Source organism: Adiantum capillus-veneris, chromosome 27, assembly GCF_014529385.1.
Source record: "Adiantum capillus-veneris isolate H3 chromosome 27, ASM1452938v2, whole genome shotgun sequence".
Taxonomy (NCBI): Eukaryota; Viridiplantae; Streptophyta; class Polypodiopsida; order Polypodiales; family Pteridaceae; genus Adiantum; species Adiantum capillus-veneris.
The window spans coordinates 90689447-90711517 of record NC_140957.1 but is presented as its reverse complement, the minus strand read 5'-3'; the positions used below and the strand labels follow the sequence as shown (position 1 = coordinate 90711517).

General features: G+C 43.9%; 3 pseudogenes; all 3 read right to left on the bottom strand.

Moving 5' to 3' along the window:
• Positions 1–10777: 10777 nt before the first annotated feature.
• Positions 10778–11636, bottom strand: LOC147422382 (uncharacterized; annotated as a pseudogene).
• A 305-nt stretch (positions 11637–11941) lies between these two features.
• On the bottom strand, positions 11942–13220 carry LOC147422381 (uncharacterized; annotated as a pseudogene).
• Positions 13221–13243: 23 nt separating this feature from the next.
• LOC147422380 (uncharacterized) lies at positions 13244–13676 on the bottom strand (annotated as a pseudogene).
• Positions 13677–22071: the final 8395 nt, after the last annotated feature.

The following is a 22071-nucleotide window of genomic DNA, read 5'->3' as shown; positions in this document are numbered from 1 at the left end:
CGGCGGGCCCGACGGGACAAGCAAGAATCCCGTCGGGCCCGTCGTGTACCCCTTCTATATTTGCGGCTCTATATAACCCTTTTATAGACATCACATCACATCACCTCTTCCTCTAAATTTGGTCATCCTTTAAAATTTAGAAGAAAAACTAAAGGTAAAAAAATGAATAGTCTTTTAAAAAAATTAAAACTTAATGTAACTCTGATCATGGATCATTAGTTCTTTTTTGGACTGAACTGATTCTTGAAAGGAGGTAGAAAGGTGAATCTTTGGGTCGGTATCTCTACATTTGGGATGGACTGATCTCATGTTTGGTTCACCGTTATATTTGCTAAATTGATTGCTATATTGATTAGAACTTCTATCATGGGTCATTAGTTCTTTTTTGGACTGAATTGATTCTTGAAAAGAGATAGAAAGGTGAATCTTTGGGTTGATATCTCTACTTTTGGGATGGACTGATCACATGTTTGATTCACCGTTGTATTTGCTTGCTATTCCGATTAGAGCTCCAATCATGGATCATTAGTTCTTTTTTGGACTGGACTGATTCATGAAAGGAGGTAGAAAGGTGAATCTTTGGGTCGATATCTCTACTTTTGGGATGGACTGATCACATGTTTGATTCACCGTTGCATTTGCTTGCTATTCCGATTAGAGCTCCAATCATGGGTCATTAGTTCTTTTTTGGACTGGATTGATTCATGAAAGGAGGTAGGAAGGTGAATCTTTGGGTCGATATCTCTACTTTTGGGATGGACTAATCACATGTTTGATTCACCGCTGTATTTGCTTGCTATTTCGATTAGAGCTCCAATCATGGGTCATTAGTTCTTTTTTGGACTGGACTGATTCATGAAAGGAGGTAGGAAGGTGAATCTTTGGGTCGATATCTCTACTTTTGGGATGGACTGGTCACATATTTGATTCACTGTTGTATTTTCTTGCTCATGTTTGAGTAGATTGAGGTTTATTCCCTTCAGGCTTCACTACTACGCTTGTGTGTGATATTGATTATAACACTAATGTTTGGTTTGAATAATACTTGAAAGAAGAGATAGCATATTGAGCTATGTTTATTGGTATTGCAGGCATCCAATAAGTATGTCTTCCACCGGGAATGTGAGCGGTGATGTTGGTGTCTCAAGCCTGGCTTCCTTGAGGAGACCTCCTACCTCGATGCCAGGTCCTACTTCGCAGGGCACCACTTCGCAGGGCAAGCGAAAGGCAGGTGGAAAAAGTACAGGACCCGAGTGAAATTTTTCCACAAATTTAAATAAGTATCAAGATTGGAAATGTAACTTTTGTGGCGAAGAGAAATCTGGAGGAGCACCAAGAATAAGGGATCATTTGCTAGGTGGCAATACTAGAATTCAAGGAGGAAAGTGCAAGGGCTTAGGTGCAGAAGAAGCAGCTATGCGCTTAAAAGCTTTAATTGGTAAGCTAATTTCCACGAGAAAAAGATCAAAACTCTCTACTTTCGACCATCACACCCTGGTATCGATAAGATCAAACCAGGACGAGGGATCATTGGGTGTAACGCCCACCAATGGAAGCACTCAAAGCAGGGAACCAACTTCTCATATCCATCGAACTACACCTCCAAACCATGGATCTCCTGACTTTCAAGTAGGATCATCAAAAAGTAGACAGGTTAGCTTACAGACAAGCTTTAAAACGCTTGCCTTAGAAGAAGCACAACTTGCACTAGCTAAAGCCGTCTATTTCACTGGGGGATCATTGGCCATTGTCACCCGTGATGCATGGAAGTCAGCTTGGAAACGCATTAGGGAGTATGGTGTTGGATTTACCCCTCCAACATATCACCATATGAGAAACCAATTGTTGGATAAATGTTACACAAGCACACAACAGGATATTCAAAGGGTAATATTAAATGCAACAGAACAATCTAGATACACCATAGTTAGTGATGGTTGGTCCAACGTTCAAAGGCGGCCATTGATCAACATCATGCTTGTATATCCTCGTGGTGAATGTTTTATCAAAGCTGTGGATAGCTCTGGTCAAATAAAGTCTGGCAGTTTTATAGCTGACATCATTGGCGACGCAGTTGAGGAACTTGGAAAAGAAAATGTTGTCCAAGTAATCATGGACAATGCCAAAAATTGCAGGGCTGCAGGTAGGATACTTGAAAGTCGCTTCTCTCACCTATATAGTGCTGGTTGCAGTACACACAGATTGAACTTGGTATTGCAAGATTGGTACAAGAGTAATGACACAGAGTGGTTCAAATGGATAGTAGACAATGCTCGCTTAATAGTCAAGTTTGTTTTGAAGCGTCAGAGGGTTCTTGACATGTACCGTCAGAGGATGTCTACTATGTTAAAACTGCCGTGCGAAACTAGATTTTGCACCAACTACTATACGGTAGAATCACTAATAAAAAATAAGAATGCTGTGATGGAGACATTTGTTTGTGCCACTTTTTCAGAATGGGAGGCCGGTCAAAGGGAGAAGATTAAAAGCAAAATAGGGGTGATCAGAGATCTACTAGCTGATCGCCACTTCTGGGATGATGTGGTGGGTGTGCACAATGTCATGATGCCAATTATGCTCGCATTACGCCAACTGGATTTTGCCTTGCCTAACATATGTAAGGTGTGGATGGCTTGGTGGAGTGTTCAAGAAAGCCTTGCAAATCCAGAGGAGTCCAAGGAGCTAATTGTGAAGCCTTGGAAGACACCATTCACTCAAAAGAGGAGAGAAATTCTGAGAAAGTATGTGCATGGTCGATGGGTTGGAGCACATAGTCCACTACACAGCGCAGCTTTCTTATTGGATCCAGAGTATTGGGCAATGAAAATAGACAAACTTGATGAGGAGGTGCTGGAAGACTTTTATGATGTGATAGGTAGGTTTTATGCTGATCCTGATGAGCATGCATCAGATGTTACTGATCTTATGAAGTTTAAACTCAAAGAGGGTAAGTTTGGTACAGAATTTGTGCAGAAACTTGCCACGGAGCAACCGTCGTGGAAGTGGTGGATGATGAATGGTGGTAGTGCACCCACCCTTAAACGCCTAGCTGTTAGAATCCTAGCCCAATGTGCATCCAATTCAAGTTCTGAGAGAAACTAGAGTACATATAAATATGTACATTCCGCCATCAGAAACCACCTTCTAAATTCAAGAGCTGAAAAATTGGTGTATATGTACTGCAACCATCGACTATTGGCAAGAGTGCAAGCTGAGAACTACAAAGAGGAGATGCCGCGCTGGACTTATGATGTAACCAATGATGAGGTGGACGAAGACAATGAGTTGCAAGGGGAATCTCATGAAGTAGAAACTACATGTACTTTAGAAGAGATTGAAGAGAATTTGGAAATTGAACCAACTTTGACCCGTCACAGCAAGCGACGGTGGTTTAATTAATAGATTATCAAATCCATTGAGTGACTTCTGTTTAAGTTCAGAAAATCTTTATCTTATAAGCTTTTTTTTATATGTAGTAAAAGGTTTAGACATTTGCTTAATAATAAATGAAGCCCTTAAAAACCTTTACAAGGCCACAAATCACTATTAAAGCTTCATAATATACAAAGCCCTAACAAATCTTTGCATTATCACATATCATAATTGAAGCTGAAATGAAGACAATTCACAATTCACTAATAAATTCTCGCAAGACAACGAGTAAATGTTTTCAAATGTCACAAAAACTATCCAAGTGATAGTGAAATATTTGTGAGAATATCTTCATTCTCCTGTTCACGCTGACCTTTAAGCTTATTATAGTCTTCAGACATTTTGAACATTGCATATAGCTTTTTGGATATCTCATACTCACGTATAGCACAATGAAAGCTATTCATCATGCTTTGCATCAAGCATGATATATGGTATATATGTCCGCATGGCAAGCTGAAGTGACCACACCACTCATGAAAGAATGATCTACATATGGGGCAAGGACCACCGTGCTCACTAGAAGCCGGAGCGGCCTCAATAGATGTTGGGTGCTCAATCAATGTGGCAGCATTTTGTTTTTTTATAGTCGCCTCTAACTCTTTTACGTGGCGAGATAGCACCTTCACCTCCCTTTGCAAGTCTCTATTTAGGGTTGCTTCTGCATGAGAGCCTTGTGTAGCTTGTGATGCTTGCCTGAGTTGAGTTTGAAGCTCCTCCTTAACTTGGTGCACTTCCATTGATGCACCTTCTAGTGCCAATGACATCTCTTGCCGTGTGACGGTGATTGCACTGCTGCGAATGTCCTCAACCGTCATATGAGGTGTCCTTGAGCTGAAGTCCACTGCTTCACCCAAGACATAATGCATGTATAACATCTTGGCAAACCACAATGGACAATCCATATGATGCATAGGATAACCCATAACATCGAGATATATGTTCTCTCCATTGTCTCCTATGTCTGCATTAATGCATTGTGATAGCTTGAGTCGGCCTTTCTTGATGTTGTCATCTGCAACGCCTGGCCATATGGGTTTGACCATTTCTCGGTCAATCCTAGAGTTCACCTCTTTCCATTGTGTACCCACTGGGTTGGCCCACTGGGAGCAATGAGCTGCAATTCGAGCGGTGTCATTCACTCCACCGCCTTGACACATGGATCTGAGACACTCAAAAGCGCTTAGCCCTTTGATTATCATTATCCATATCCTGATTAAACACTATACTTCAGTTATAGCATACAAACTTAATGATAATCAATTGCTATAAGAGTAACCACCATTTTACGACAATCAATTGATATAAGAGTAACCACCATTTTACGACAATCAATTGATATAAGAATAACCACCATCTTACGACAATCAATTGATATAAGAGTAACCACCATTTTGTAAATCAATGAATGACAATCAGTGATTCCAGGTGGCTTATTGCTTGAAACTTAAGAGAAAAAACAAAACTCATAGAAAATTTGTTGTCTATTGAGATAACAAAGTGTTTTTATTACTCATACATCATCCATGGCGCATAAAACCAAATTTTAAAAGTGCTTTTATAAGTCAAAAGTCTCAGAAAACCCTGCTTCATAAAGTACATCATATATCCATCAAAAAAAGGCTACACTCATTTCAGAGGGAGGGCATAAGCATCGTTCTGGCTGGGCTTCAAATCTTTCTAATTCTTCGTCCAAAAGTGCCAAGGCCTTTCTCTCTGTGGATTTCTTCCTCACCCAACCTTCCACAACAATCCTAGATATGGCTTGTACCTCCACTGAAACCTTATGTTTGAACCAATCTGTGATGTAGTAGTCAGAGAACTCTCCACAAAACTTACAAAATTGTCATATCACCCATCCTATGGCGTACACATATGTGGCCTTGGTCCATGGGCACAGGTGATTGCCATCTAGTAACTCAGGAGCTCGCCAAGGATGAAGCTTTTGCCAGTTTTCATCGGTATTGTTGGTCTTTTGTGTCTCTAAGCCAACACACAGAGACAATCCCCAATCAATTATTCCAATACGGGGAGTGAGATCCTTGGTAAAGTCCAACATGATGTTCCATGGATGGAGATCATTGTGGATCACTCCCTCGTCATGTGCGAATCGCAATGCCTTCACCAAGGCATGGATCAACGAGGGAGCATGATTGCACAGGCTCTTGATACGTGTTATCTAGTCTTCAGAGGGCTGCTCCCATTTAAAGTCTTCAGGGATCTTTCCTTTCCCCTCTTGATGCGCTACAAGTGTCGTGAAAGAGCCATGTGGATGGGGCACTGTTTCCATAAGATCACCTAAAGTTCCCCCATTGAAGTAGGGGAATATCAGAAACCATGGCAACGTTACAGAGTGGGTAATACTCCTCACAATCCCTCTATGGTTGAGATCTACCCCACTTTCTGATGCAAAGCTTTTCCACTGATGCTTGGCCTGTCCTTTGAACTCCTTAGCACAATAAGTATTCGTTGCAGGAAGGAAACTGATCCCTTTGATTTGAACTTGCCACCCTGTGCCATAAGCCCCTGACCCAAGTTTCTTGATCTTCTTAATGGACTTATTTGGAATGCCCAGAGTCATACTACATTCAGAATTGTATATACTGCTCTCCAGGTGACTGGCAGAAGCAGTAGAACCCGATGTTCCCTCAATGGCAGCCTCCTCAATAAACGGTTCTCCAACTTGGCTGCTCCCCACAACTCTAGTGACAGCCATTCGCATTTTCTTGCTTAGGCCAAACTGTGTGTCTATGTGGGATGCTCGCCTTGACCTCTCCTTCTCAGCTCTCCATCTAGTGTTCCAATGCTCTAGCTTACCCTTGTCTACTTCTTGAGGGCATTCCTCTTTCAAATCAGAGGCCACTTTGGGCAAATTGCCCACCCAACTACTCGATAATGAGTTTATTGATTCGGTTGTTTTTTCTGGATATAACAACAACATTTTGCGGGCAATCTCACTGTATAATGATTGCAATCTAGACTCATCTGCAACAATCTGCGCTATATCGTCGGGATCTAGTGCACTGACGATCGTAATCAACAATTGTCTAATTTTCTTTTTGAACTCTATCATTGAAGTAGTAGAAGGATCCATTTTGCCTGCAATGGTATTATTGCAAACAACACATTGTGAAATATAACTATGTGCCACTGCATTTGGATCTTTTCTACGTGAAAGAAAAAGTGCAATATAGACCATAGATCGCGTACACTTTTGCAGTGACACACCTAATCACAATTGCAACCATGTGCCAATGCCTCACCGTACGACAACTTACAAATAGATGCTCTTGTCATTCTAGCAGCAACACACCTAGTCGCAATTGCAACCATGTGCCGAAGCATGAATGACTGGGAGCAACATAAAACATAGTCACCCTACGCTTTTGCAATGACACACCTAGCCGCAATTGCAACCATGTGCCAGTGCATCCACACACGGTGACTTCTTTCAAACAGATGCTCCTGTCATTCTAGCAGTAACACACCTAGTTGCAATTGCAACCATGTGCCGAATCATGAATGACTGGGAGCAACATAAAACATAGTCATCCTACGCTTTTGCAATGACACACCTAGCCGCAATTGAAACCATGTGCCAGTGCATCCACACACGGTGACTTCTTTCAAACAGATGCTCATGTCATTCTAGCAGCAACACACCTAGTCGCAATTGCAACCATGTGCCGAAGCATGAATGACTGGGAGCAACATAAAACATAGTCATCCTACGCTTTTGCAATGACACACCTAGTCGCAATTGCAACCATGTGCCAGTGTATCCATGCACGATGTCTTCTTTCAAGATTCAAGCATATGAAGCATTATGAAATTATTTGAGCACACATTCATGCATTAGATGCTACCGTCAATCTAGCAGCAACACACCTAGTCGCAATTGCAACCATGTGCCGAAGCATGAATGACGAGAAGCAACATAAAACATAGCCATCTTGCGTTTTTGCAATGACACACCTAGCCGCAATTGCAACCATGTGCCAGTGCATCCACGCACGATGACTTCTTTCAAACAGATGCTCCTGTCATTCTAGCAGCAACACACCTAGTCGCAATTGCAACCATGTGCCGAAGCATGAATGACTGGGAGCAACATAAAACATAATCACCCTACGCTTTTGCAATGACACACCTAGCCGCAATTGCAACCATGTGCCAGTGCATTCACGCATGGTTACTTCTTTCAAACAAATGCTCCTGTCATTCTAGCAACAACACACCTAGTCGCAATTGCAACCATGTGCCGAAGCATGAATGACTGGGAGCAATATAAAACATAACCATCGTACGCTTTTGCAATGACACACCTAGCCGCAATTGCAACCAACTTCCAGTGCATCCACGTACGATGATTTGATAAAAGAAATTTTAAACCTTTAAGTTAACGCAAAAAACTCAAAAAAACATCAATAAAATAAGGAAGGGTTTAAAAAATTACTGCCACACTGCTTTGAGAATGTGGAAAGCTGCCAGAAAGTTTGGTGAAGACTTTTCAATGTACCTCTTTTGTGAAAAGACAAGCACCGGCGTCACCTTTATATAGCCACGGCGGGCCCGGCGGGCAAATAGCTTTACCCGGCGTGACTGCCGAGAAAATTCACTAGCTCGGCGGGCTTGGCACGCCAACTTATTAGCCCGGCGGGCTACGAGCCGGTCTCCAGGTCTCCCTGGAGGTCAAAAAAGATGAATGTCAATTAACAAAATATTTGTTATTTTGCATTTCTATTGTTATTAACCTGAAATTATAGTGTGATCACGTCATTTTGAAATCCCTGGAACTTTGGAAAAATGCAAAGCAAATGGTTTCTTTGCCGGTTGCTTTGATGGGGTGTTGATCATCACGTTGGCATTGTCAAAATCGTTCAAGGAGCTTACACTTCTCGTGTTGCGTGAGGTTGTGATGGCTGTTGCGAACCTGTCGAGTGGAGCTGTTTCGACAATGAACTGTGATTCATTGTTTTTCACTGTCTCAATGTTCGAAGTGTAGACATCGATCCAAGACGAACCTTCTAGCAGGTGCATATTCTCATTGCTTGACCATGGCAAGAAGAGAAGGCATTGTTCTCTGTAGTGGTTGTCAGGGTCTTTGGCTTTATTGTATCTAACGTACCGTATGATGCGTGCCCTCCGCAGCAACGTGTCAGGCTTGGAGAGACTTTTGGTTGTGGAAGCGAACTGGGCCAAGCACATGGGAAAGAATGAGTGTGGTTTGGAGGCATATTTGTTGATGATGGAGGCAGAGAAGATATCTGTCGTGTCGGGGTGCATTTTTTGCAAGGTGTTCTTTTTTTTGAGAACGAGAGCATGCTCTTCAGGTGGATTAGTATTTATGTATATGAATTCTCTAGAGGAGCTATGCAACGGAAGGGAGAGACATATGTAAGCAGCTTGTTGTGAACTAATTTGCTGTGTGTTAAGGATTGTACTACCAACTTTTCGTAGTCTCTCCAATGTTGTTGCATTGTTTGTGACACAGTGATCAAGCTGTGCCTTGATTGCTCCTATTAATGTATTGTCCATTTTTTTCATGTATGAGGTGCAGTAGCTCGCAGCTCCATGTGCGTTTAGCACGAATTGTATATCTGTGTTTGCATTCCAAAGTGAAGCTATTGACTTATTGAAGTTGTTCGTGAATATATCGCTTGGTTTGCGCTTGAGGAAAATAGTGGGTCCCGAGAAAGTTGCTTGTAATGCAAGCATGTATTGTTCCATGGAGAGTTGTACTTGTTCTAGCCATTCTTCAAATGCGGGCGCATTTTGTAAATCAATTTGGTTGAGTTGTCTTCCAACTTGTTGCAAGTAAAGCTTACCTTGTCTAGCTATGTCGCCTCAAGTATTCCTTGCCGGATAATAGTTGTGAATGGCATGGGGAAACGTGGAAATCTAAAACGGCAACTTTTGCTCTTCTTTTGGCAAGTCTTATGGTGCTTGTGCTTGTAAGCTTCAGAAAGGTCATTGGGCAAATGGATCCATCTGTGCTAATGTGGGTATCTATAAACATTACAATATCTTGATATGAGTGCGTTGTGAGTGATGGAGCATTTTCTAGCAACAAACCATGATCATGTTGGCTACCATGACTTTGGAACTCCGTGATGAAAAAGAAGTCTCGTATTTTGCCACATATGGAGAATCAGTCTGCAACAACCGTTTCATTGTGTTGAACCTGTTGACGTAGAAACGAGCAGCTGTAATGGGATCAGCACGAATGAGGCGACGTTGGTATGAGCTCAGGCTCTCCTCGGGCTCTTGGCTCAGCAGGACTAACTTCTCTAGTGCAACAAGAAGCTCTTTCCATCTTCGCTCTTCGGAGGAGATCGTGACAAAAAATGTGGGCGGTCCAAGTTGTCGGATCATTGCGAAGACTTTTTTTTTCATCTTTTCCTTGTAGTCGGGGGATGTGCGTAGTGCCTCGAAGTCTCTGAAGCCTAATCTTGAGTTGAGAAGCCTCTCTATGTTTGTGTCTTGTACAACTTGCCTTGCAGTCAGAGTTGTACATGCTAGCTTTCCCTTGCGCATTCGCACCCAAACAGAGGAAGCAACTTGTTGTGACATGATTTTGATAGACTTGAAAAATAAATTTTCGATGTCCACGGTGAATCTTCTGTCAACGTTCAGGAGCTCCCACTTTGCAATCGTTTGATAATCTTTGCTTGCGGCTTCTCTATATCTTCTAGGGGACCCGAAGAAAAGAGTTGAGAAGCTCAACTCTTCGCAATACTCATCCGTGAAGATGCTCAATGGTGAATTGCCCTCGCAAGGTGAAACATGAAGAATCTTGCCACTGTAATCGACAACCTCTGCTGCACTTGTGACCCCATGAAGCATGACATCAGTATGTTCATCGTCAAGCTCAACATCATGCGCATTGGCGTCAAGGGTATTCGTAGGAGGCATACTTAGACTAGAAAGGTGTGCAAGCCACTTGTCGTTGATCGTGACACCTTCTCTCATGTAGAGTGGTGTGGACAATAGCGTAGTGGTTGCACGCATTGTGAGCAGGGGTCGCACAACACCGCTTAGGTAACATCTATCGTATTCGAGCTTCCGTTTGATTCCCACAAGGACAGAAGCCTCATCCTCAATGAAGCAAGGCAGGACAGCCTGGCTCTTCTCCAAGTTGGCAAGCACATTGACAACGCTACCTCTAAGCCCATACTGACCTTCGTACATCAATTCACGTATCTTGGCGAAGGGGATACGAATGGAGACCAAGCGTGCCTCTACGGGGTTTAGATCTGACACAAAGGGAAGCGCTGGATTGAACCCTGTCTCTTGCAATATCCACAGGTGATTGCTATCTCTTGTCGAGTGTTTCTTGCACTAGCTACAGACATACACATCCCCATAGCGTCTTGGCTTTCTTGAAGTGGATTCCGCAACTGGAGGTAGAAGCTGACGTGTTAGTAGCTAGCGGCGGAATAGCAAGCGTCCACATTTTCCGCAAGGTGTAATGGGCTTGTCCTTGATGCTTTTGTTGTATCTCTTAATCGGCTTGCTCAACCTGGCATGGGTGTGTCGTATCTGAGCACCAGTGACCAGGCCCTTCTCGTTCTTCAGGCGTGAAAGCTTGCATTTCACGGCCTGGGTTATGTGCAACATGTGTGGGTGCTTGGCTTGGAACATGCGGACCACCTCAACATCAGGCAAATCCTCATGCAACAAGCATAGCCTATGCAAAGTGGCCACCTCATCTTCTTTCCATCCAACACGTGCACGGCTTGAGCACGTTGTGAAGGTGGGAAGGTATGTGATGCCATTGCTTGTTTCGGAAAGCAGAATGCCCTTTACAAGAAATGGTTTCGATGCCATCCCCAAGATGATTCTTCTCACGCTTCCATTTCTTTTCAAATACACTTTTAACCTACAAGTCGTAAAGCAAGCGAAGGCCGTTAACACGTCGAGGCTAAGAGCAAGTGAGTTGGCGCATGTTGAATACAAAGATAAGAATTTTGTGACCTTCATTGTGCTAGTGGCCCCGTCAGTACGGAAGAAGAGGCAAGCACCCGGGACAGCATGTCTTTCAAGCAAGAATCTCTCAACAAGTCGTTGAGCAAATTTGATCTAAGGTCATGCGGTGCGCCTGTTGAGTTTTGGAGATGGTGTAGCGCAAGGAAGATGTCTGAATTGTTCGGAAACTGTGCCGCAAAAACGGCATCGGCATCATGTTCAGCCAAGTGAGTCATTGGAAAGACACGCAAAGATTGTAAATATTAAGTCACCTTGTGTGTGTGTTAGAGAGAGAGAGAGAGAGAGAGAGACTGTGCTTTGGAAGGTCGAAAAGATGGAGAGGAAGGAAGAGTAGAGAGCGAGTTATGGAGAGACACCACGGCAACAAGGCTCAAAAGCAAGATACGATTTTCTTATGAAACGCGATATACAATGGACAAGCCAAAATTTAGTTCATCGATTGTAGAGGGGTCTAGGTAAGGAAGCATAGTTATTTGTGGTGAAAGGCCAAAAGCTATGGAAATCCATGCTCTCAAAGTATCTAGGTTTCCAATAGAGGAGTGAAAGATATCATAGACCCATTTGTGCCAATTTTGAACACACCCTTGACAACAGATGTCGATAAAATATCCCTCGCCTCTGGAATGCTCTCCATGTACACCTCCTTGAAGCTCTTTGGCAAGCCCAGAAGACTATCCACCATAGACCCTAACACTTGAACCGCCACAACACGTCTGTCAATGCTTCTTTGGATCTGTGCCTCCAGTTTGAGAGTCGTGTTGATGACGTGATCTTTATTGCAAAGAGAACAACACAATAAACCTTCAACCTTCTTCACCTTCAGCGAGTCACAAACTGAGCACTGGGAATGCAAGAGAGCTCTATTGAAGTTCACAAAGCGCAAAGTCCCCACAACCTACAAAAAAAACAAACATGTGAAGACCACTAAAGATGTCTTTATGCGGTTGAGTGCAAACAATGCAAAGTCCCCTCTCTATTGTAGCCGAGAATCTCACACTGTCTATGAAATGTTGTGGTCAATTCTTCCTTCAAGCGTGATCCTCGCACGGGGGCCAAAGTTGTGACTTCCAGAATAGACAATGTGCGCACCTTGCCAACAAAGAGGCCAATATTCCCACAAACATAACAATGTCCTCCCTAGCCATCTGGGCCATGACCCAATCATAGTCATGCTTTCGAGAGTTGACAAAGCTGACCTACATATGATAAAAGGTTTGTCAATATCAAAAGAAAGAAACGTTGAAGCCAATGCTTCTGATACGTACAACTGCTTTGTCGTCTGGGGTTGGGCCATCAGCAAAAACCAAATCCCCAAATGTAGTGCCAATTCTCTAATGGAAATTACGACTTTGCAAGACAACAAACGCCAGTGTCACCAAGGGCGGACGTGGGCTAGTAGTCTCGAAAATTGCAGCGACAACAAGAAATGTGTTTATCTTGGTCTCAGGATAGAAAGCTAAAGCAACAGGGAATGGGTCACAAGGTCGAATGGTTGTCGACGCACCGACATGCAAGGAGAACAAAGCTGACCCAGCATCATTATGGTTTTTAGCCCTCACAAGAGGACAGTCAATCCTTACGAACAAGCCGATCTTGAGCTCCTTGGTGTAGGTCTCTATGAAGGGATCCACAAGGATGACCGTGATCGTGTCAATGCAATCGGCATCGACGATGTTGAACTTGAAGTAACGTGCATTTTTCTTTTGCCCAGGGGAGATGGAACGGTATGTGCCATACCAATTCAAGATTTTCCCCTCTATGGAGAAAGGTTTACTATCCTCATCTATATCGCTAATCATGAATAGCAGCAAGGTTTCCTTGACTAACAAGCTTTTCCCTTTGTCCAGTAGCTTGCCGGTGTCCACGACATTCTGAGCGGCTGAAGATTGGCCAACTTCAGAAAATGAGGCTGCAGCTTTGCCCAATTCATGAGCTGGGAAAGGAAGTTCTTGTTGAGACGAAGACGGTGCTTGTGCGCACTCCTCCCCTGGTGGAGAGTATCCTTTGCCTGCAAAAAAAAACAGAGCACCATCTTAACGCAACTCAACAATCAAGAATGCTTTGTAGCGAAGAACATCGTAGACACGTCAAGACTGTTCCAGAAAGAATGATTGTGCACACCGGCCATACCTGCACTGCCAACGGGATCGTTAGCAGGGCTTCCTTGAAGCAAGGCATGCCTACACCTCTTCCCAGCTGCGATTTCCTCGAAGCCCGAATTTGACGGGCGACCCGGCAGAGCTCGACACTACCATGTGCGATGAACATTTGCCTACAGGGCATGGAGGAGACTCAACGAACCTACGCAGCTCTGCAAGAGGAAAAGAAAAGGAAGCATCCAATTAACCATAGCATTGACTAGTTGAGCAAAGCAAAGAGGGCGTAAAAAACATCCTGCAAGCAGCACACACGTAAAAGGAAAGGGAGAACGAGGCGCGGAAACGAACTTCTTGAAAGGATGCAAACAAGCTTGTGCCAAATATGATTTCTTTTTGGATGAGCAAGCAAACAATTTATTTAATCTTGGAAAATGTCACGTTTCAAATCCCTCGCCAGGTTACATACACAAGAAGATTTAGAAATTTTCTCATGCAGGAAAACGGAGTCTCTCAATGTTTTTCATACAATGCATAACATCATGAGCTTCTGCACGAGAGGCAACGTATATGGAGGCCTCCGAGCCAAGTGGCAAGGTTGCGAGCTACTCAAGCGAGGATGATCATAAAGAGCATCAGGTCGAGCCTGTTGTTTCACTCCCCTCAGCCGATGGGGAAATGTGAGCATACGTAGACATGCATAAAGCAAAAGCTAATGAAGGATTGATGCCCAAGGCTGGGCTTACCGAGCTTTGTGAGCTGTTGGAAGTAGAGGCGGCTCAGAAAAGATATAACCAGAACATAAAAAGATTGGGGTTGTGGGATACGAGACAGTCGTTGTGTGTGCATGATGCTAGTGCTATGATTAGCAAAGGCAGAGGGTCGTCGAGTGGGGTGTATGCAGAGTTAAAGAAACTAGAGGCAACACCTTTCGGGTTGTTCTCAACGGACATGCGCCTTGGCAGGCAGGGGTAGATTATGGCGAGTGTGCAATTGTAACTCGATGAAGATGTAATGAACCACCAGTTTCCGGATTTGGCACTCAAGATGAGGTGCCCGTTGGTGAAGTATTCACAAATCTTGGGCCATCAAGAGCTGGGGTTTTGAGACTTGGTTCGATGGATCAGGTATGGTGCGGTTGGAGGAGTCAAACTCCCCTTGACTGAGGCGTCCCGTGAACTAGCGGACGGCCAAGCATGTTGCCGAGATGGTTTGGGCAGATGAGCAGTGGTTAGTAAGAACTGGTGTCCTAGTCACAATCATTGTACTCACTTGATACACGGGAGAACTGTCCATTCAATGATAAGCATGGAGAAAAGTTTGGACTGATTTTTTTTTTAGGACATTCCGCCCCCATACCTGGCTTGACTAGCCTGACATGATGCAACCAAAGGGCTGGCTGTGCCTTTACCTGAGCCATCCTGCACTACAGTGGACGATCTGCTCGATGGTCAAGATGGCACAAACGAGTGGAGCCTGAGCTGGAGAGCCAGGAAAAATGCAAGGAGGTAACATGGTACGAGCCAAGTTTGGTTTCAAACATGACAATAAATGAGCGTCTTGGGAGGTCAAACCCAGATTTGTTGTGATGTTCGTGTTATTGTATTGCGACCTTATGCTCACGAGGAGCAACGTTGAACGCACCAGCCATCGGAGTCATGGATGGCGATTAGGAATACCTAAGTTTGTTGATAAGGAGCCCCCTAGCGAGGTACTCTCGATGGGATTGATATAAGACCTAGGGTAACTGAACTTGGGATCCTCCTCCCTACCGCCCCTTATATAGGCTAGCTCCTAGCACTTGATCTAAGCGGATCCCCAGTCCGCACTGGTCCAGCCGGCCCTTGGCCGCCTTGCCCCGTAGGACCCTTGTCCTAACATTACTCCCCCCTTAAGGAAGAGTTTTCGTCCTTGAAAACACAAGTAGTAATATCTTCGTAAGAATATTGATGTTCTCTTTATTGACATCCCATAAGTGAGCCAGTTGTCTGGATGACCGATAATTGGTGCAGTGAGGAGATTCAATGAAATCAAAAGCAACATCTTGATTTTCAACATTGTTGTTCGTTTGCAACCACTTGGGTCTAAATGGTAACTCCATTTATGACTCACTTGAGTGTTGTAAAGGAGTAACCACAACTAAGAGTCACTTGGGTTTAAATGGTAACTCCATTTATAACTCACATGAGTACTGTAAAGGAGTAACCACAACTAAGAGTCACTTGGGTCTAAATGGTAACTCCGTTTATAACTCACATGAGTACTGTAAAGGAGTAACCACAACTAAGAGTTGTCCAAAGGCATAACCAGTTTTCAGATCTTCTGAAGGTACTGGAATAATGCAAGGAAACCTTGGCATAACTTTCCATGCCGTTGTGAGCCAGATTTCCTACTCGCATGAGTATGTTGAAAAGTCCGTAGATAGGGAATGTCCTCGTGTTAGAATTCTGAATAGTTTGGAACACAAAGAACTACATGTTCATCCCTAATCAAGGTTACTTGCCAACATACTTTGTCAGCACACATGGTAAGTCCTTGACGTATGAAAGTATTGACACAATCTTCAACCCCACCACAAGAGGTGTTCAAAGTCAAAAATCATACTTAAGCAAATTCTAGAATAGAGAGAAAATCTTTTATTCCGAAATGCGTTGTGCGAATGTATGCTCTTAGCAGATCCTTTAGCACAAGATTACTCTTTGTAATCTGCCTATCCCCTTGGATAACTGACAGTACTGAGGTGTGTTGTCCTCACGGTTTACAGACAGTCGTCCCGGATGACTGGTAAACGGGGAATCACAGTAGTGGTTAACATTGGTGAGGAAGCAACAATGTCTGAAATAACCATCGTGGTTAACTTGAGAAAATCTACAAACGCCCAAACCAAGCCATGACCTCTATTGGTGATTAGTAGACCCAAAAGTTATCTCATAGAGATAGTGCACATAGAGTGCAAAATGCTTCATAAGAAACAACCTGAGGAATATGCATGCCGTTCCAAATCAGCCTTTGCTAAACACTAGGGCCCATAACACCTAGTGTGCATGCATTTAGCAAAAACTAACCCGAACATGTATATTCATAATAGTCCTTGCCAATGCTTATGAAAAAATGTGATGCGCCTAGCCCACATTGAAAGGAATGTAAATAGTTCTGAAAAGAAACTAAATACTTCTAGGTGCAATCTTTTGCAAGCCTTGCTGAAACATCTGAATCACAGTAGAAGGTGAAACATTGATCACTTCTAGGTACAGACAATGAAACTTTTTCATTAACAACTTATAGCCTTGCTATATGTATAAAAAACCATCTGTAATGTTGTTTAGCGATACTTGTAGCTGAACAAGTCATTCTAAGTATCCGACAATTTCTGGCCACGAAATTGCTCCTGATACGTCGTGCTAAAAATGGTCTAGAAAACAGATGTGACCAGAACCTAGGGACTTTGTCGTGACACATAATTGAAATAATGGCGCTAGTGTCAGTCGAGAGACTCATATTCTCCACATGTGGAATATGTCTCATGTAAGGATGTGTAAAAAGAACATCCTTCAAGTACAAGATGTACTTGTGTGTGGAGGTAACTGCAAACACTCTACGACGGGAGTGAGAGGGACCCTCATTAGTCTTGCTCCACTGGCTAAACCGAACTCCTTGAGTTTCTAGACCATGTTGTATCCCATGTGACAACATGTGCCAAATTGAACCCTGCAAGTAGGTTCGTAACAGTATAAGACAGAAAGGTAGATTGGACACTTGGCCCAAAATACTTTGTGCCGCCCTTGGCATGGCTCTGGAACATTCAAGCGTACTTATACGTCTTGAAAAACCAAGCAAAGCATACTAAAAATGGAATAGCACCAAATCAATAGATGCGTACCTGGAGATTTGAATGTAATGTTCACTTACCCGTATTCAAATGGAGAGGAGCACGTCCCCTACCTTTTAAAAAAAAGCATTGCACTGGGAACCCTGGGTGTTGCCTTTGACAATCCAAGCCCTTGGATTTTGAATCCACGTAGTCAAACCCCTTGGTAAGACGCCTTGTAGAAACTGCTCAACTAGCAGATCACGGTAACCAACATAGTCAACCGTGTACAAAATGATTGGAATCAACTTGAAAAGTGTGTTCGGTTGCTACTGCGTGGTAGATTGCGAAAGTCTTTCCTTGAAAGGATAACTGGGAGAGATCAACTATGATCCTCAATGCAGAGCAAACTGTGATCCTTAATGCCTATGGGGTGATGTAGCAATCACCCGTTGGGCCTTGCCCCAAAACAGTATGTCCATAGACACTCCGTAGTGCTATAGAGAGAGCAGGAGACCCACACAAGTGAACTGCCGAGCTCTTATGGACAGCCATGCTGTCACAACTGATTGCTGCATCTATACTTTCTTGTAGAGATCAGCTGCTGTGAGTTGAAGATTAGCAAAAACTCAACTTGAGTGTCGCACTGAAAACATGTAGTGCAAAAATGACACCCTAAACATCCATAATGAAAAGAATCTTGCTTGCCCATTAACGTCCATGTGCAATTCCTTGGGTATATCGTGAAAACAGTTACCCAAAGAATGCCAATAGTTGGGTCTTACCCTTGTCCTAATATCGTCTATTAGCCTGTTTGGCTCATAGTCCTTATGCAAAATAGTGTTCAATTGAGGAACTGATGAAGACTAATTTGAGTAGCATCTTAGCCACGTGCTAGCTGTGAGTTCGAGCACCTTGGCCCAAGCTGACTCACGAGCAGAATATGTATCAAAAGCTTCTTAGAAGAGTTTCGTTATTCTTGAAAGAAATAAGAAAAAGAGAGAAAAGAAGAGCATGCTGGGCTGAGGAACTTTCCTTAAATTTGTAGAGTGTGTGCCCAGAATGTGTGTTCTTAGACATCTTATGCCTAAATTGCAGCTTATCCTATAGTCATTACACAATCTGTCTGTATGACGCTTCCCATCGAGAGAGGCAACAGAAAACACCAGTTAAATCTTGAACATCTACCGTGTAGGGTTGTGACTATATGAGGATGACTTGAAAGGGGCACCTTGCCGGTGAATCTAGACGAAATTTTAGGTTCTTTTTAGTATTATTGAGTGTTGATAGCAACCAAAAATCTATCCGCACTTTGTCCTTGACAGAGTTGCGAGTGTGTTAGCGAAAGCGTAATGCATGAAGCGGCAGAATTGAATTCACGTCACTAGCATGCCTTGCGTAAAGAATGGTAAGCCCTTGCGCAGAGTGATGGCCTCAACTGTGAGAACCAAAATTGTAAGTATCTTGCACAATTTAAACTGGCAGGGATTCTATGAGCTGATATCCCCTATTTTTCCAGTTCCCTAAAGCCGTGCTTCCTATAAAATTGTGAAAGCACTTTGCTTTGCACAATGACAGTAATTGCCAAGTAAAGTGTAAACAGGAAGAAACAGGAAAAACTTAAACTTGGCTAACCTGGTCGTTGTTGCTGCAACCAGTTGTCATGAAAGTTGGGAGAAAAACTCAGTCGAAAACGGCCCATAGCCATATCTGCATAGACGCCCTCGTATGTCCCATACACGTCTGGTACATAAGGCCATAACCGGCAAAATTGAATCCACCTGCAGACACCTTGCCTATTCCTTCCCCGTTGTGTATGCTCATAGCATATGCCAGACGTGGCCAACTTCAATGAAAGAGGTAGAAATTGAAGCCTTGCTTCACATAAGTACTTATGGAGTTTCTTTGCTCATAGCTAACGGAGACTCCTACTAACAGACAGATGTCGTAGCAAAGGAAAATCGACCTTGTCGAGCAATCACAAATAATGGGCTGTGTTGAATGGTACAACGTAGTGTACAACATTCATTACAACGTGCAAACCATAGATATGAAGCACATGCTGAATAAACAAAAAATCAATTGCGTACCTTGTCAAGTACGGTAGCCAATGTGTCTTGCAGTGTGCCTTGCCATCGGAACAATCGATGTTTGAACGGAGCCTTGCTTTTTTTGTCCCAATGATGAACAATTATCAACCATTTCGACCATTGGTCGAGGTGTTCGAGTTGCTTTGAGCCTGTTGATCGATGTGGTCGAGTTTCCTTGATCTTGAAACCGGTCATCAAGATCGTCTTTGCCTAAGAGCCTTGCCCCATCCAAAGTTCAAATTCCAAAGGTAAGCGGCCATGCCGAGTAGCTCTATACTCGTGCTCAGGCCTTACCTTGCCAACATTTTGAAGTATTCATAATCATAGTGAAGGCAGATCTATTGCCGAACACCAATATGATGGTAAAGTCGATCTTCTGCGAATAGCAATTGAAGCCTTGAAAAATTTTCCTGCAGAGGACCATGTCCTCGTCAAGACTACTTTGAAGCAATGATTGAAATGTCTCGTGTATAGATGAAGCCGTATTATCTTTGTGTTAGCCCGCTTTGGGACTCTTATCAAATTCTCGTCTCGAGGTTGGATCTCATTTGCCGTAGTGTACTCATGCAATTTTTGCCGATATAGGATTACGTTAGCAAAAATCACCAAAAACCAAGCATACAACCTTTGCATGCACGATATCCTCCCCCTTGCGGCTATCCTTGGCCATGTGGCTTCGCACAATTGTGAGGTCCTGTTGCTGCAGCTACCATTTGAGGTTGTCCTTGACCATGCGTCTTTGGACAGTTATTATGGTAATGGGACGGGGCCCTTGGGTGGCTCATGGCCACCGTAGGGAGCCCAACAATGTGAAAAAGAAAAAAAAACGGTGCTCAAACCTGGCTATGGCAGCACGCTGCCGGCTGCGCAGGGGAAAAACCAGAGATCAACGCCCGCTGCGGACCTTGTCGGGCCATGGTCTTGTGACGAAAACGCCTGTACAGGCTGTGGCGAACCCAACAAGCCCAATGCGGTCCGATTTCATGCAGTTCAAAATTCGTTCCTGCCTCGTCGTAAGCGGCCTTGCACACGGGCCTTGGCTTCGACCTCGGATTGCCAAGCATGGCTGCACACGCCATGACAGCTTGACAACCAGAGAGAGAGAGAGAGAGAGAGAGAGAGAGAGAGAGAGAGTGGACATGCAATCCTGCAGTAGCCAATCGACCCTTCTCCTTCCCTCCTCCATAGCTTTTCTCTGCCCTAGCTCTAATACCAATATAAGACCTAGGGTAACTGAACTTGGGATCCTCCTCCCTACCGCCCCTTATATAGGCTAGCTCCTAGCACTTGCCCTAAGCGGATCCCCAGTCGGCACTGGTCCAGCCGGCCTTTGGCCTAGGTCCCTGACCCCCTAAGTTGGGCCTTGCCCCGTAGGACCCTTGTCCTGACAATTGAGCAAGGCCTACTGAAGGTGAAGACGCATTAGCGCCCCTGGTCTGATACAACGGGGAACCCACAATACTCCAACCATGATCAACACATGAGAGCTTCTCGAACCCGAGAGCAACACTATGGCCGGGTCTACAGTGGACGGCAACACCTGAATGATAGCCAAGTACCAAAATAGAGAGAGTGAACCACAATCCCTTGAACCTCGGACCCAACTCCGGGTCTCAAAGCGTAAGCCAAACACATCCAACAGATGTCTAGCTCGACATTGATCCACAACCAGAATACGTGGCAAAAGAAGGAGACAAGCCCTCAGTCAAAAAGGGTTGCTGCCTATGTCCACAAACTCAAAGAGAGTTAATCACCCTGGCCCTGCACAGTCCAGGCGATTGAGCAAAACAGCCCCTGACCTGGGTGCAATGGTACAGTACCACAGCCCACTGCAGGCATCTGAAATAGATGGCCAGAACCCGTATGCAGGCGCTGAGACACACAAGTGAATAAAGCTTAGGCTACTCTCGGCTCCTGGGTGAGCGACTGCCTATTTTAGGGAAAAACTACTCCCCTGTTCATACTCACGAGTACGACATAGACAACATACTTATCATCCAATGACACGACTAACCCGTAGGTGCACGTAGGCAATCTCGTTAGCTTGTCAGGCTGAAACCAATCTACACATACGCACTTTTATGATGCATCACTCATTAACCCTGATAAAATGCAACCCACTCTATCCCTTAACGCTTACAACACAATTTACACGTCCAATGAACTCGGAATCGCATCAAACTTACTAGGCATCATCCTCTCACTAGGACATACTTACCTATAATTCTAATCTCACCAGATTTGAACCCTAGCTATCTCGAATGCTGTCGCGATAGACCAACAGGTCATAATCCAATAGTGGGCGAAACTTAAGCTTATCAGTATCTATGTGTAGATAATCTCTTTCTCATTCCATGAAGCACTTGATTATTGAAAACAGACACCGTTTGTGCTACTTACAAGCAAAACAAGCTCGTGGAAGAATCGATCGCGATCAACTCGAAACGGCGAATGCTTGGCGTGGGCGCGTAGCTCTCGGAGAGACTATCGCGGTGGTGTGGTCGCATCGTGAATCCGGTGAGGGAGAAGCGCATAGTGAAGAGGATAAGACACACTCTCTCTCTCTCTCCGACTCGTACGACACAGGATTAATTCAAATGTTGTTTTTCAAAAATGGTTCTAAGGTGAATTTTATACTTTAGTCACCTTAGCTCAA